The 13,932-nt window shown below is 34.5% G+C and overlaps 1 long non-coding RNA gene across 1 annotated transcript in view; it reads left to right on the top strand.

The window, feature by feature from the left end:
* Positions 1 to 546: 546 nt before the first annotated feature.
* Positions 547 to 13,932, top strand: part of LOC116450157 — a 262,062-nt gene continuing 248,676 nt past the window's right edge. The window contains exons 1-2 of the long non-coding RNA XR_004242699.1: positions 547 to 810; positions 5,213 to 5,288. This is a non-coding gene — a long non-coding RNA (uncharacterized LOC116450157). The remainder of the gene's footprint in view (positions 811 to 5,212; positions 5,289 to 13,932) is intronic.

The following is a 13,932-nucleotide window of genomic DNA, read 5'->3' on the forward strand; positions in this document are numbered from 1 at the left end:
TTAGGGGTGATGGGAACCTTTTCTGTTTTATTGATTTCTTTTTATAGTTTGATGATTTCTCTAAGATTATCTTAAAAGCTTAAAGAAAAAAGAGACTTCATCAAAAGGTATTCTGTGTGACAGGCACATACATACATTTTGTTTCCATTATATTAATTAATACAGCACATTTCAGTGGTTCTTAGTTTTGAGACTTAAACTTAGGCACTTCATGTACATGGTACATTTGTCACAGATGTTTTTTCTGATGGTGACCCACAAATGATAAATAAGCCACATGTGACTTACACTGTAAAAATTCTTCCTTGAAAATACGGATTTGTAGAAAAGAAATGCTGTTTACTGGTTTTTGTATCCATCAAAATGGCAACAGCTGCTCTTTTCTGATGCCCTCTTCTATGATCTAATAGCAACAACTAAATTTACTCTCTGATGATAGTGTGCTAACCTATTGATTTGTAATCAGAAATTGGTTTCCTGTCACTTTAAAAGGGAAGCACTAAGGGGCAGTAAAAACAAGCCTGTCTGTTCTAGATGAAGCTCTGGTTCAGGCTCCATGCTGTACGTTTTCTTATTTTAAAGAGTACACTATTTTTTTTTAAAGAAGGTGCTTCAATTAATCTGAAAATGCCTATTACTTTTTGTCTTATGATATTGTACAGGGTTCACATGTTTGAATTGCTCTTGAAGTCCTTGTTATATCTGTAATCATATCCATAATTAAGATTTTATTCTTTTAATGATTGTATGGCTGAAGCTGATATTTCTAGAGGTTAAAAAACACAAACCAAACAAAACATCTCAATGCTGGTAAGTGTTCTTTCACTATAGATTTACATCATTAACAAAGTTTCATTATCTGAAACTTGTTAGACAGTAAGATAGTAAATGTTACTAAGTGATCAAAAATGCTCTTCTGTATCTTTGTTAGTGTTCCTGCATTGTCCCTTAAGTTTGTCTTGTGTATTTCACTGAATAGATTTATTCACGTAGTTACATAAAGATTTGTTTCAAAACCAGTAGGACTGTAATGGAATGCAGCACAGGCACTTTCTAAATGCACATTTTTAAGTCTTACTCATCCTCTGTTTTTAGTTCTGTTTATTGTATATTATGGTAAACTTTGCAGCTGAGGACATTATCCTAAGAAAGTCTAATATTACATTAAAAGTATGACCTGCCAACATAAGCATTTTTGTTCATTTTCCCATGCCAAACTAGACTAAATTATGAAGGATGTGAAATGAAGTGCTTTCTAGTTTTCCTCTGCCTAATTAATATTCAAAAGAATCAAGAGGGAAAAGTAAATACCCAAATCATACATATGTATATGCCTTTTAAGCTTTATAATAAAGGCAAAATAACCCCTTACTTGGTTAAAATCCAACTTAAGAGTCAACATACAAAGGTGACTGCCGTATAATATTAGACATATCTGTATTATGTGGGCACGTTACTGCTCCACCAGAATCTCTCAATAGTAATTATTATGCCAAGCACCCTGTTGGCACAATTACACTAAAGCTCTAATTAGTAGCAGTAAGATTAGAACCCCTACATGTTAAATCTGTAGAAGCAAAGCTGAGTGAAGGATTTAAAACAGTTTCAAAACATTGTATTGTCTTTATTACAGTCTTTATATTTCAGTAAAGAAGGGTTTTCTATAAAATGCACTTAAAATAATCTGGTCCTGTCACTAAAAATAGGAAAGATAAGGTAATTGTAGTCAAACCTCAGTACCCTGCTTCTATCTAGGTGCTTTATATCTCAAGCCTCAAATCCAGTGAACTCTAGTGGAAGTTACATACTCCAAAGCTTTTCCTTAGATGAATTGATGGGTTTTGGATGGATAAAGGCTTTTCCTGCTGCCTTCAGTTCCTTCTTAGTGACTTCTGACTGTTCTGTGCTGGAACTGTCTGGCACGTGGCAAGTCTTATGTCACAACTTTATCGGTAGCTAAACATGATCCTTGTTAATTCACGCCTTTCTCAATTTCACTCTTCACCGTTTTTTCTGTAAAGTAATGAAAACACTGAGTTCATTGTCTGGCTGTAGCTTTACAGACAGCACACAAACACTGGGCACTGCCAGTCTGAATCTGCTCCCTTACAGGAGATGATCAGCAGCCAATGCCGATGATATCAAAGGATTGATTCCACTGTTTGAAAGGTTGTGCTCTTACCACCTGTCCAACACAAGGAGATTTTAGCAGATTTCAAATGACCGATGATGCATCCTGATCTAGATTTGGAATCTACTAAACCTGAGTTTAAAATATCTGCTTCTGTATAACTCTGTATATACTGTAAGATTTTTTCCCCTGATGTTGGATCTTAGATACAGTATATTCAAGTAATGCATCAGTTGACTCTTAGAATAGGTAGAGACTTACATGCCTAAAGCATTTTGGTTCTGTTTCTTAATATACTTTGTGTTTGAGGAGGAGGAAGCCTGTATTTTCTGGGTTCTCTGTTTTAGGAACAATTTCTTTAGCTGTGCTGAATTGTAATAATGACTCCGCTCATCAATTTATTTCTTCTTATTTATAGCATATGCCAATTTCTCACTGAGAAAATGATTGTATGATTGCTTTGTCTTAATGTTTATTGATTGCATAGTGCCACTACCATTAATGAAGAAAGCTGGATGCAAGGCTAACTGAACCTGGTGAATATATTCCCACTGGCTCCAGTAAGATTTGAATTATGCCTAGAGTAGAAACAGGCTTTATTGAGTTCTCCTCAAGCTTCTCCTAAGGGGAGGAGGACACCTTTTGTGCTTCTTATCTAGGTTACTTTAGAAGTAGAGTTAGGAGCAAAACAGGAAGGCAGGGACCCAGGAATTAATTTTATGAGGGATTTTGCACTTCATCCCTTCATGTTTTAGGATACTGTTTAATGCTATTGTACGTCTCACTAACTTGGTCTGACAAAATAAGCACAAGACAATATTGGGAGCTAAGGGGTTGCCTACATTTAAAGGTTTCTCCTACTGTGTTTTTCCCCAGCAGAAGAGGCAGTCTCACATGACAGTACTACTGTGTTTTGTCAGCCCAAGAGGAGACATTAAGGTATTTTTCTGTATAGCTTCAGGCTGGTTCAGTGATTTGTGCTGCTGCAAAGAGAAGCACAGAGTACAGTCTCCATTACATTGCACTAACTCTACTCAGACAGCCTCGTATAATCAATCTAGTTAAATACCTTTCTTTGTAAATGCCTGGATGTTGAGGGCACAGGTGAAAATCATCAGTGCTCCAAAGGTATTGGGTTTTTATACACATTATTCAGACTTAATTTATATATGGTCATTGTTATCTATATTATGTGGCAGACTCAAGAGCCTGCTGTCTTACTTTCAATATTTACCCTGATTTAAAAAAAAAAAAAATATTTTTAACCTCAACTTTGGGCAAGAAGGCTTGAAATGAAAAAAAAAAAAAAATTTACAAATAATAAAATAGCTGTCATTAAATAACATATTTTACAACTTTAATGAATTCAAAAATTGTTAAAGTTCATGTTTCTCTCATTGTTGGTGCTATTAAATGCATATTAGCATGGTCATTTTTGTTTAATGGAAACAAATAACAGTTAATCTTATTGGGAGGTTAAGTGGGTTTACTCTGTAAAGGGCAAATCCCAGATGAATGTTTTCTTTTTTAAAGAATAGCTTTAGTCACTGACAGATGGTCTCTGTCTGAGTCTCCCTGTAGACAGATACAGTTTCTTTTTACACGTTTATGAAAGTTGTAGATACAGATATTCAGTAATATGCTGTTGTGTAGGACAAAGAGCAAGTCTGGTGGATTGATAGGATTAGATTTCACAACAGTGACATATGGTTGGTTTACCAAAGTGGACAAAATTTGAAAGGAAAAAAAAGTATTTACAATTACAGCTACACACATAATGGAAGAATTTATATTTGGCCAATTGCCTCTTACAAAAGACAGTATGGTAACTCTTATTTAACTCTGCTTAGAGTTGGGTATATCATTATTAGGTCCTGATTGTGTGCATTTCTGGCTTTCAGATAAGTCTGCAAACAAATTGCCATGTAATCTTAAGTGCAGAAAAGCAGTAATGCCTTAATTTAGAATATTGATAATTTGATCCTTGGCCCTAACCAATCAGATATCATTATCACTTACATGTCTATTGCAGATTTGTTTTATAAATACAACTAAAAACCTCCATAAGCCTGCATTTTGCTTACCCTGTATGCTACATGTAAAGTTATAACATCATTATAACCTTAATCAAATAACTATACAACATATTTAGTGGTAATTTGTCACAGTAAAATTATTCATAGGTGTCTTGAGTAAGTCTGGTTATATTTATGTGTTATGCCATACTATGTTTTTTGGCAATGGAGTTTGCTAGATTTCATAGATTTACTGTGTCTGCCTTTTTTTATGACTGACATAGCAATAACCAGATTGCAAGGATATTTATGTTGTTTGTGGCTTAGCAAGATAATTAAAGGATATAAATTAATCAAGTGCAATTAATTAGAAACTTTATGTTCACAGCAGTCCTTCTTTGCATGTATAATTTATATGTATTGATTTCCCAGCTTTCATTAGCCTATGAGATAACAGCAAAAATGCATTAGAGAAGAAAATGTACAATTAGCGTGAGAGTGAACCCTGGCATAATTGATAGATCAGCACATGTTTGGGGCAAATATAAAGCTTTGTTAACTGTCATAAGCAGTTAGAATTGATAAGTGGTATTTCACTACATATCTCTCAGCTGATTAATGGTGTTTTTAAAGAGTCCTCTTAATGGGAAGCTGATAGGTTGGTTGAATTTACATTTTAATCAGAGTATTTATGATGGAGGCAGCCATAAGAAATTTATTGGCACAGTGGTAAGGACCTTCCCTGAGGGATTTGGGGAAAGAGAAAGCATTTTAATATGGCTACTCACCTTCCCCTTCTTTGTGTGACCTGGTCAGCGCATAGGAAGGACAAGCCTTTTTGCTATCAGCTAATAGCTATTATTAGGGGAAATTTCAGTTTCTACTGTGTTAATTAGTAAGCTAAAATAAAGATATAAACCTACGGAATACTTGGAAATGTACTCAGGAAAGAGTGGCACTGTCATCAACAAAAACCTGTAACAACTACTTGTGGATCTTTACTGTGTGAGATGCTGTGGTTTAGTTATAGTTTTGTTTAAACAACACATTTCTTTTATACCTGTAGGCCCTTCTACTGTAGGAGAACTCTTGATCAAAACTCATCTCTGATTATCTGTTGGACAAAGATTTAGAGTTGACAGGTATGTTGGAATAGCCTCAGCCAAATTACAAGTGGGGTTTGTGATTCATTGTTCAGGTGTCCTTTGTTAGAACAGCTGTCTATATGTTGCTTAATAAAACCGTATTTGTTACTTGCAGATACTTGCTTGAAACTAGAAGCTTTCATATAAAAATGATTTTAAGTTGTACTTTCTATTTGAGATTTTCTGATTTATATATATACACATTCTGCTTTAATAAAAATATCTAGCTAATGCACATATTCTTATATTCCCAAGCTTCTGTCTAGCAAATAAGCAGTTTCTCTTACCTAGTTAAACTAGTTGTTCAAATGGAGGAGAGCTAGACTCAAAGTATCTTGCTTTATTGTTTTTATTGACATGTCTCAGAAGTTAATAGCCTCATGCATCACTTTCTGTCTCGATGAATTCTATTTGATTTTCTTTTGTATACCTATTCCACAAAACAAGCAATCACTGGGTTTATTGTGTACATAGTACCTTAAATAAAGTTTTTTAGTTTAGGTATTTCAGGGTTTTTTTTTCATTTTGTTTTACACTGCTAAATTAGAGTAGCTGATCAGTAAAAATAATTCACAGAGTATGAAATATTCGATATAAAAAAGGAAATTACATCTACCTATGAAAAGAAATTAAGGACCTCATGCTTAAAAATTGTAGGTTATTTTAGCCATATCAGATAAGAATCTTAGGCCATATATAGACACATTAGTTTTGTATTATAAATGTCTTAATTATTCAGAGTTCATTAGTTTCCTTTTTTCACAACTCAAAATAAATGAAAGTTGGATGAGTTTTGCTATTCAGTAGCAGCAGCTACGCAGCATCACCAAGTGACAGTTTTATAGACAGCATAGTAATGGCTTATTCCTTAGAAAGGGGACAAAGTGATTATTATATTACTTATTATTTTAATGCAGAAATGAGGGTTTCCTACATTTGTGATTTAGATAGGTTGCCACCTTAATGCAAAGTTGTCTTTTGTATTGTGTCCTTACTTGCTCAATTTGCATTTTGCCTGTTGCTTTACACAGTATCTTTCGTTGGATTTGTTGGCATTTTGAAAGTGAGAACTTTTGTTTCATCTGTCTGGTGGCCCCAGGGAAGAAGAGTATCAAGCACTGTCTGCAATTCAATTCCCTTTTTTATTTATAGCTACCAGAAATATAAAGCTGCAACAAGTATACTGTGATACAATTTGGAATTAATAACATTTCTGAATTAAAGTGGCTTGATTGTAATCCTGCAGATTTCTTTGTCCACAATCAGGAAAATGAATGATGGATATCTAAACAGTACTTGTGTGACCTATGCTTGGTCTCGCTGAACTAGAGGGATTTCTTCTACTGGAACAATCCTCTCGCCCTGACCTCTTTGCCAATTTCTCTGACACCTCCCATGCTTTTGTGCCCATTAGTGACTGGTACCAGTCTGAAATGGCAGGTGCTTAGATTTTGGTATAATGCCCTTTTTTTGCATTCTTACCACTTGCCAGTTGAGAGTCTGGGCAGATCCCCTGCCTTCCCTTGGTAGAGCAGGCCCTGCTGGAGCCACTCACAGTGGTCCAAGAAAGGCTGTCTCTGGAAAACCACGTACTGGAGACTCTTGTTTCCCTCATTTCCTCTTGTGCATATGGCTTTCCTGGACCAGTGTGTACCTTGAGTGTGTAATTGCATGCTTTACTGGCAACTTGCTTCCAAATGAACGAGGTCTATGTGTAAAAGTTACAATGGTAGCTAACCTGAAGGTAACAATATCTATCTGAGTTTTTCTATATATCATTTTAAACTGGGTGAAATAGAAAAAAACCCCCTACCTTTGATATTTTAACGGGAATAAAAGTTTCCTTGATTTTCAGTTTACTTGGAAGGTCAGATGTAATACAGGTGTTTGTTGCATAGCAGGTGTGTTGGATAGATACATAATGATGTAATTTTCTTTGCTATGATATACTTCATGTCACCTTGAGAATAAAAATGAAAAGAACATTCTAAGATTTTTGTGCCAAACTGAGATGGCATCTTTTGAAAAGGTTTGACTGGATAGTTTTCCAGTTAGAGATGTATCTGTTTTATCTAAAATGTTAGACAGGTAAACTATGAGTAGACAACTCGAGATTATCTGTTTACAGATGCCACGTTGTTAGTAGGTTTAATAAGCAAAGATAGGGATAATAGCTTTATCTGAGCAAAATACAGAAAATATCTATTAGTCCCACTAAGTTGTTGAACATGTAATTTAGCATTTTTTACCTGAAAGATCAGGCACTTTTATTTTATAATGATTCAGGTTCTCTCTGGTTTAATGCCCAGAACTCTCTGGGAGTGAAATGTGACAGTATTCCAATAGAAAAGATGAAGTGGCAGCAGTGTGATAAGGATGTGGTATGTAGGATGTTGATGTGAATGTATTAAATTAGTTTATATGCACCAGGAGAAGAGCTACTTGAGGAAGGTTACTGCCTACTAACCACTATAAATTCTCCAGTGAATGGGAGCATGCCCAGGATTTTACATGTGATTTTTTTGTTGTAGGATTCCCATCACTGGCTGACTTAAGTGCAGCTTCATTCAGATCCTTATACTGTAAAAGCAGTTTGAGGGTGCTGCACTAAGCAATTCATGACATTTCAAACAGTACCTAAAGAAATCTCTATTTGAATGTGATGGCCATACTATGGATGCTGGTTGTTTTCTTTGCACAGATCAAAATTAGCTAAAATCTGTCTCCTATGCAGTAAATATCCTTTCTGAGAGGCAGGACATTGTATTGAAAGTTCTATGGGAATTTTAGTGTAGCATATGCTTCTGCTGTGCCCTCTGCAAATAAACAGATTTTGTACGGAATTAACAGTACAGTTTAATAGATTACATAGATGTCAGCTTCCTCAGTTTTTATCTAAAAGTCTCTGTACTTTGTTTTAGAAAAATAATGAAAGTGTTTTTCTGATCAAGCTGCTTCCTGCAACTTTTATTTTTATGTTAGCTGGTTTAAATTCACAGGTTAATGGGAGTAATGAGGCTAGAACAACTCAATTTCTCAGGAAAACTGGCCATTTATTCTGAAAGAAAGAGAGATACTCCATTATAAATACCTAATGTTTTTATAATATAGGATATGGTGACAAAACAGTCTAGTTGGTCTGACTGATTGATGGAGCCAAACTTTCTGAGCTTCTGGAAGAGAAAGAGAAACAAAAAAACCCAAACCAAACATGCAAAAAAGTATGTACTTACATATAATGGAAAGGGATGTGGAATTTCAGGAAAACAGAAAAATTAGGATGTACACTTGAAAAAAAAAAATCATAAATGCAGCTAGCTTTTTGTAAACTATCCTCTTCTAGTGCTGGTTAATTCTGTAGATCTTGGTGAGAGTTGTGGCAAGTGGGCTCATGCTTTTATTTCTTCATCCTAAGCCATCGCTTTATTACCACTTGACCATCTTCTCTACACGTGAGGACAATCAAACATTTTGTTTGAAAATTAGAAAATGAAATACAAAGCTTTTCTATTCTTCAGTTTGGATGTGTGGCAATAAAATGCATTGTCATGAGGCAAAAATAACATTTTCCATATATATATATCTTAGGTTTGTCTGTTTGTGGTTAGTTCTAGCTCACAATGGAAAGTAAGAAGTGAACAGTGCTCATTAAAAATACTTAAGTGTGAACTTAATCCCATTAGGTTAGTTCTGTAATTCACCAGGGTGCCTGTGTGTGCTTCAGTATGTGATTATTACTTGAATGTGTGGGAGGAGGTTATGAAACTTTTGGCTTCAATGAGTATTGCAACATTGGAGTTCAAGGATTGAATGCTTTATATAAAGTAGTAATTTTTTAAAAAGTATTATCAAATATTCTGTAATTTAAGACTGTGTCTTGCAGCCTTTAATGTGCATATAGTTAAGTTTTAATTTTTTATAGACTATGTTGAACATGACTGCAAGAGAAGAGAATATCAGTATCTGTGCAGATGGTGAACTCATATTTTCAATAAATATCTGCAAAATGCTTAGTTAGCCTTATAATATGTGGTAATTACATCTAAATTTCTTTTTTGCTATGGTCATTCCTCTTTAATAAGAAGGGAATTTTTATTTAGCAACTGCTTTGTCTGACTTCCTTTATTATGTTTCCATCTATTTTTGTTCCTGGATTGCACCTGCTCAGTAGTTATCTAATCTTTCTTAGAAGTTTACACTCTCAAGTAAAAGCTTTGAAGTTTACACTGATTAGTGTTTTATGGCATAGGAGATATGTTAGTTCCTTCTTTTTACAGTGTTAAAGCTATTATGCACCTGGTAAAAAGATAGACATTAAAGTGCAGATGACAAACCTTTAAAATATTTAGTAGATTAAAGTACTGAATTACTCCCTACTTCTTGTTCAAGGCCCGTCATTTTATAAAAAAATTCTACCAGTTAAGGTTTTGAAGACAAGGGCCTTTCATGTGTGGTTGTACACTGGCAGACATCGGACATTTTGCAAAAAGGTGGTAGATAGTTATAGAAACCCACTTTTTGACTAGAACTGTATTGAAATATTGCTGATTCTAGTACTCTACAGCAGTATTGCCTCCTCTTGAATATGTACATAGTTATTCACCCATACACTCAGGGTTTTTTTGTTTGCAGAAGCACTGTATTTAACAAACATCCTTGGAAAGTGGATCTTGTGTAATTTTGAATATAAAAAGTCTGTGTAAGGGAGATGCTGTTTAAGCAGCTGTTTGTATGTCTATGGACTGAGAAAATACAGGCATATAGGTCACCTGAAAAAACCTGATTTTTCCTACTATTTAAAGTCATATATACATATATATTTATACAAGCAAATGTCTTACTAGTACAAAATCTGCGTATTTTTAAGCCACTGGGTGGTAAAAAGTGAAATAATCATATTTTTCTCCAAAGTATCCTAAAAGGAAAGAGGCTGGGGGAAGTGGTTCCTGTGGTGTGAAATGAAAAACCTTTTCAAGTCATGTGAATAAGAGATTTGCCCTAGCTATGGGAATTCTGAAATGGTTCTGATGCTCTCTTGAGTTTATTAGTGAAGATGCCCTTAAATTCAAATGCAATTTTGGTCTTCCTTAACAGAGTCTGAACTGAAGGCCATGAATTTGTGGCCTTGAAGCCCTTGATGCTGAGCTCATGGAGCCCAAGTGCACAGACACCTGTTGTCCTCGGTACTTTAGTTTTCTGTTTTTCACATAGGACTATAAGGAATGCTGCTGGTTTAGAACGCTTTGGGGTGTTATTATTAAATGTCATTTTGTATCTCAGTTCCATTTATCCTATCAGTAGTGGAGAGAATGTCTCACTGACTTCAGAGTTTAACTGATGTTGAGAATTAATTCCTCCAGATTCTACTATTTTAGGTAAGACTTTCTAGAAAAAAATCTCATAGGTAAACATTCTTAAGTAATGGGTTTTCTCTTGGGGTAGAACACCTTTCCCCAATTAGTGACAAAGAGGGAGAAAAACATGCTTTGAAAAAGAATGGACTGCAGAAACTTGGCTTAGAGTTTTGGGTTCGTTATGGTTTTGTTTGGGGTTGGTTTTTTTTAATATATAACAGATAATGTTGGCTGGAATCTGCAGTGAGGCTCATTTGGTGTGCTCAGAAAGACTGCAATTTGATCTAATCAGGGCTTGGCCTAAGAATGCAATAAATTGTCAATGCAGGACTTTTGCATTCATTTGCACTAATATAGAGTGTCTCATTTCTGAGAAGTAAATCACAGTGGCTTTAGTACTTTATTTTCCATCTTGTATGTAAGTAAACTGCAGGATCAACTGGGAGGTTGAATCAATCTGCTATTTATTACCTCGAAATGTGACACCCTATTTTAAGTGCCTTATTCCCCTATGATTTAGACAGAGTAGTGCATTACGTTCGAACGTAAGTATAGAAACTGGCTTTACTCTTAGTGGATTTTTCACTTTAGATGTGATGGATTTACATTTGTAAAAAACTTTCAGTGCATCGTTATGTTATTACATAAAATAGGATTTCAAACAAACTGAAATGGAGAGAACAAGGGAAGTAATTCCAGTTTTTCCTGTCGTCTAATAAGTGTTAGTAATTCTACAAGGTTTTTTCCTAGCACTATATTCAAATACTCGAATAATATGTTATTGATCAGTTGTTTAATTTCTTTTTTTTTTTTCTTTTTTTTTTTTTTTGTCTAGAACAGCTTAACATTTCTTAATAAATTATTTTCCAAGGAAACTGTGATTTCTTGCAGAGCATAGGGTATTTGAGGCTTTGGGTCTTGGTGGTTTTGTTTTGCTTTAGTTTTTTTGTTTTGGTTTTTTTCATGGGGTCATGGAATGAGAACTAAAACTTAACTGTTCTTCCAACATTATATTCTGGGGCCATAGACTACTGTGATCTCTAATAATGTTATGTCATTGAGTTTTTCATCATACTTTAAACTGAATTTTCATGTGTTTATGTAGCTTTTAAGGAATTAATTGGAAACATACAGGTAACTTATTACTTTAAAAACCTTCTAGATTTAGTTGAATAAAAAGACAGCATCCACAATACTGGTTGTCTGAATAATTTTGACTTCTTGGTCACATTGCCTATGACTTAGTTGGGATAAAAGTCTCTCTGGTTATTTTTGTACCTCTGCTCTGCTTTTTCTGCTAGAAAGTTTTATTTAACTCCCATCAAGTTGCTTACAAAATCAATGTTATAGTTTTGAAAATATTAAACTGATTAAATTAAGCGAAGATTTTCTCATGCAAATGAAAAAGTAGCCCATTTTCTGAAACTGAGCCTTTGGACCCCAAATCAGAAAAACACTTGAACATATACTTTTTTGTTTTAGCATGTTAATGTGAAGTTTTAGTGAAGTTTTGTTAAGTCACAGTGGCTTTCTTTGCTATATACTACTTAAATGGAAAGTTTATAAAGGCACCTAATTCTTGTAGACTTTGTTAAAGTTCTTATGCTTGCAGTGGTTGCAGCCGTGATCTGTGACAGCCTCTGTGTTCTTGCAAGTAAATCTTACATTTGGAGTAGAGAATTTGATGTAAGGAGGAAATATACCCACACTACCAACTTCTCCCATGTATTTAGCACTCAAGAAATACCTGCTATATGGGAGTAGTGGCAAAGGGCTATTTTATTCCACAAATGAACAGAGCTGATAAAAGTTTTAGCATAGAAGTCAAATGAATAGACAAAATATATTCAGGCACACAAAATTGTAAAAATATCTTGAATCATTACTTGGTACTTGAAACAGTTTGCTTTGACCAGCTTTTTTCCCCTTCCTGTTTTATTACAGGCATACTGTATGCTCAATAGAAAAGAGAGGGGAAAGCATATGGCCTCCTGTCTGAACTTGTGTAATTAATCCTTCCAAATACTATTTCCTTGGAAAGTTATTTTTAATTTTATTACAGTCTGTTCTTGTATTCTCCCACACAATCACTTGGGCAACATTTGTATCGATGAAAACAACATAAAGTAGCTCTTAACTAAAAGGAGACTGCTGTTTTACACAACATGTAAATGATTAAGTGATAGATTTTTATTACTGTTTGTGTGTAGAGTGCACTACAGCATTTGAGCATTAACTCTCCCCCCATCCTACCCCAAATCGGTGCAGTCCTACAGGGTGTGTTTAAGACTTTTTTTTGCTGTTAAAAATCATATGGCTTATTTTTTAGAAAGCTTTTTAAAGCACCAGTTATTCCCTTAGAGATAAATTGATATTTCTGTGTATATTCTATGGATTCTTGTAGTAATGCAAAATAAAATTCTACACTGTGGAATTGCAAAAAGAAGCTAAAGATGGTAGCTATAAGTGATGAAAAAATACTGACAAATAAAAGATGATCAGGTTGGTCCTATCCCAGTCAGTATCTTGTATAAGATTGGAAGAAAAAAGTCTGTCCATTCCTAAAACCTCCTTTGTTATTTGCCAACATAGAGAATTACAGATGTGTGCACTGAGCATGGCTGCTGGCTGCTGCAACCCTGTAAGACAACATGGGGAAGGAACATTGCAAGTGAAAGTATATGATGATGGAGAGCAGTAAGGATTATATTTCTGAATGCCTTAAAATATTTTCCAGAATGCCATGCAAAGCAACTGAGTTGAATTATATGATTATTTTTGTGTAACAGAACATATTAAGTAATCTAGATTACAGTCGACTGCACAGAATGGAAAGGTGACAAATGCTTTCCAGATATTTTTTAAGGTTGTCTTGAAATGTAGGTTGAGAAAAAAAAATCTTCCTCCAATTTAATCTTGAAATGAACTAGAGTTATTCTAACTTTCATGCTTTTGGATAGCTTATATTAAATCCACCCTTTTAAGATATTTCATGGAATGTTTCTTTTGTCTCTTCCCCTCTTCATCCATATCAATTTTTCATCAGATTTAGTAAGGGAGCTTTCTATAGCTATATTAGCCTGAATGCTGTTGATTTTAAAGGTTGTAATTGGGAGCATAATTTCAGATAAGAGTTCTACTGGCAAGAAATAAAACTGACTAGAAACAGTGGACATAAAATGTGGTTTTATTCAAATAAACTAAAGGATGAAAGCAATGTTTAACAGATATCTCTTAGCGACTTAATTCCTATTCAAGGATCACAGTAAGTTCACGTTTCCAGGAGT

This window comes from Corvus moneduloides, chromosome 12, assembly GCF_009650955.1.
Source record: "Corvus moneduloides isolate bCorMon1 chromosome 12, bCorMon1.pri, whole genome shotgun sequence".
NCBI lineage: Eukaryota > Metazoa > Chordata > Aves > Passeriformes > Corvidae > Corvus > Corvus moneduloides.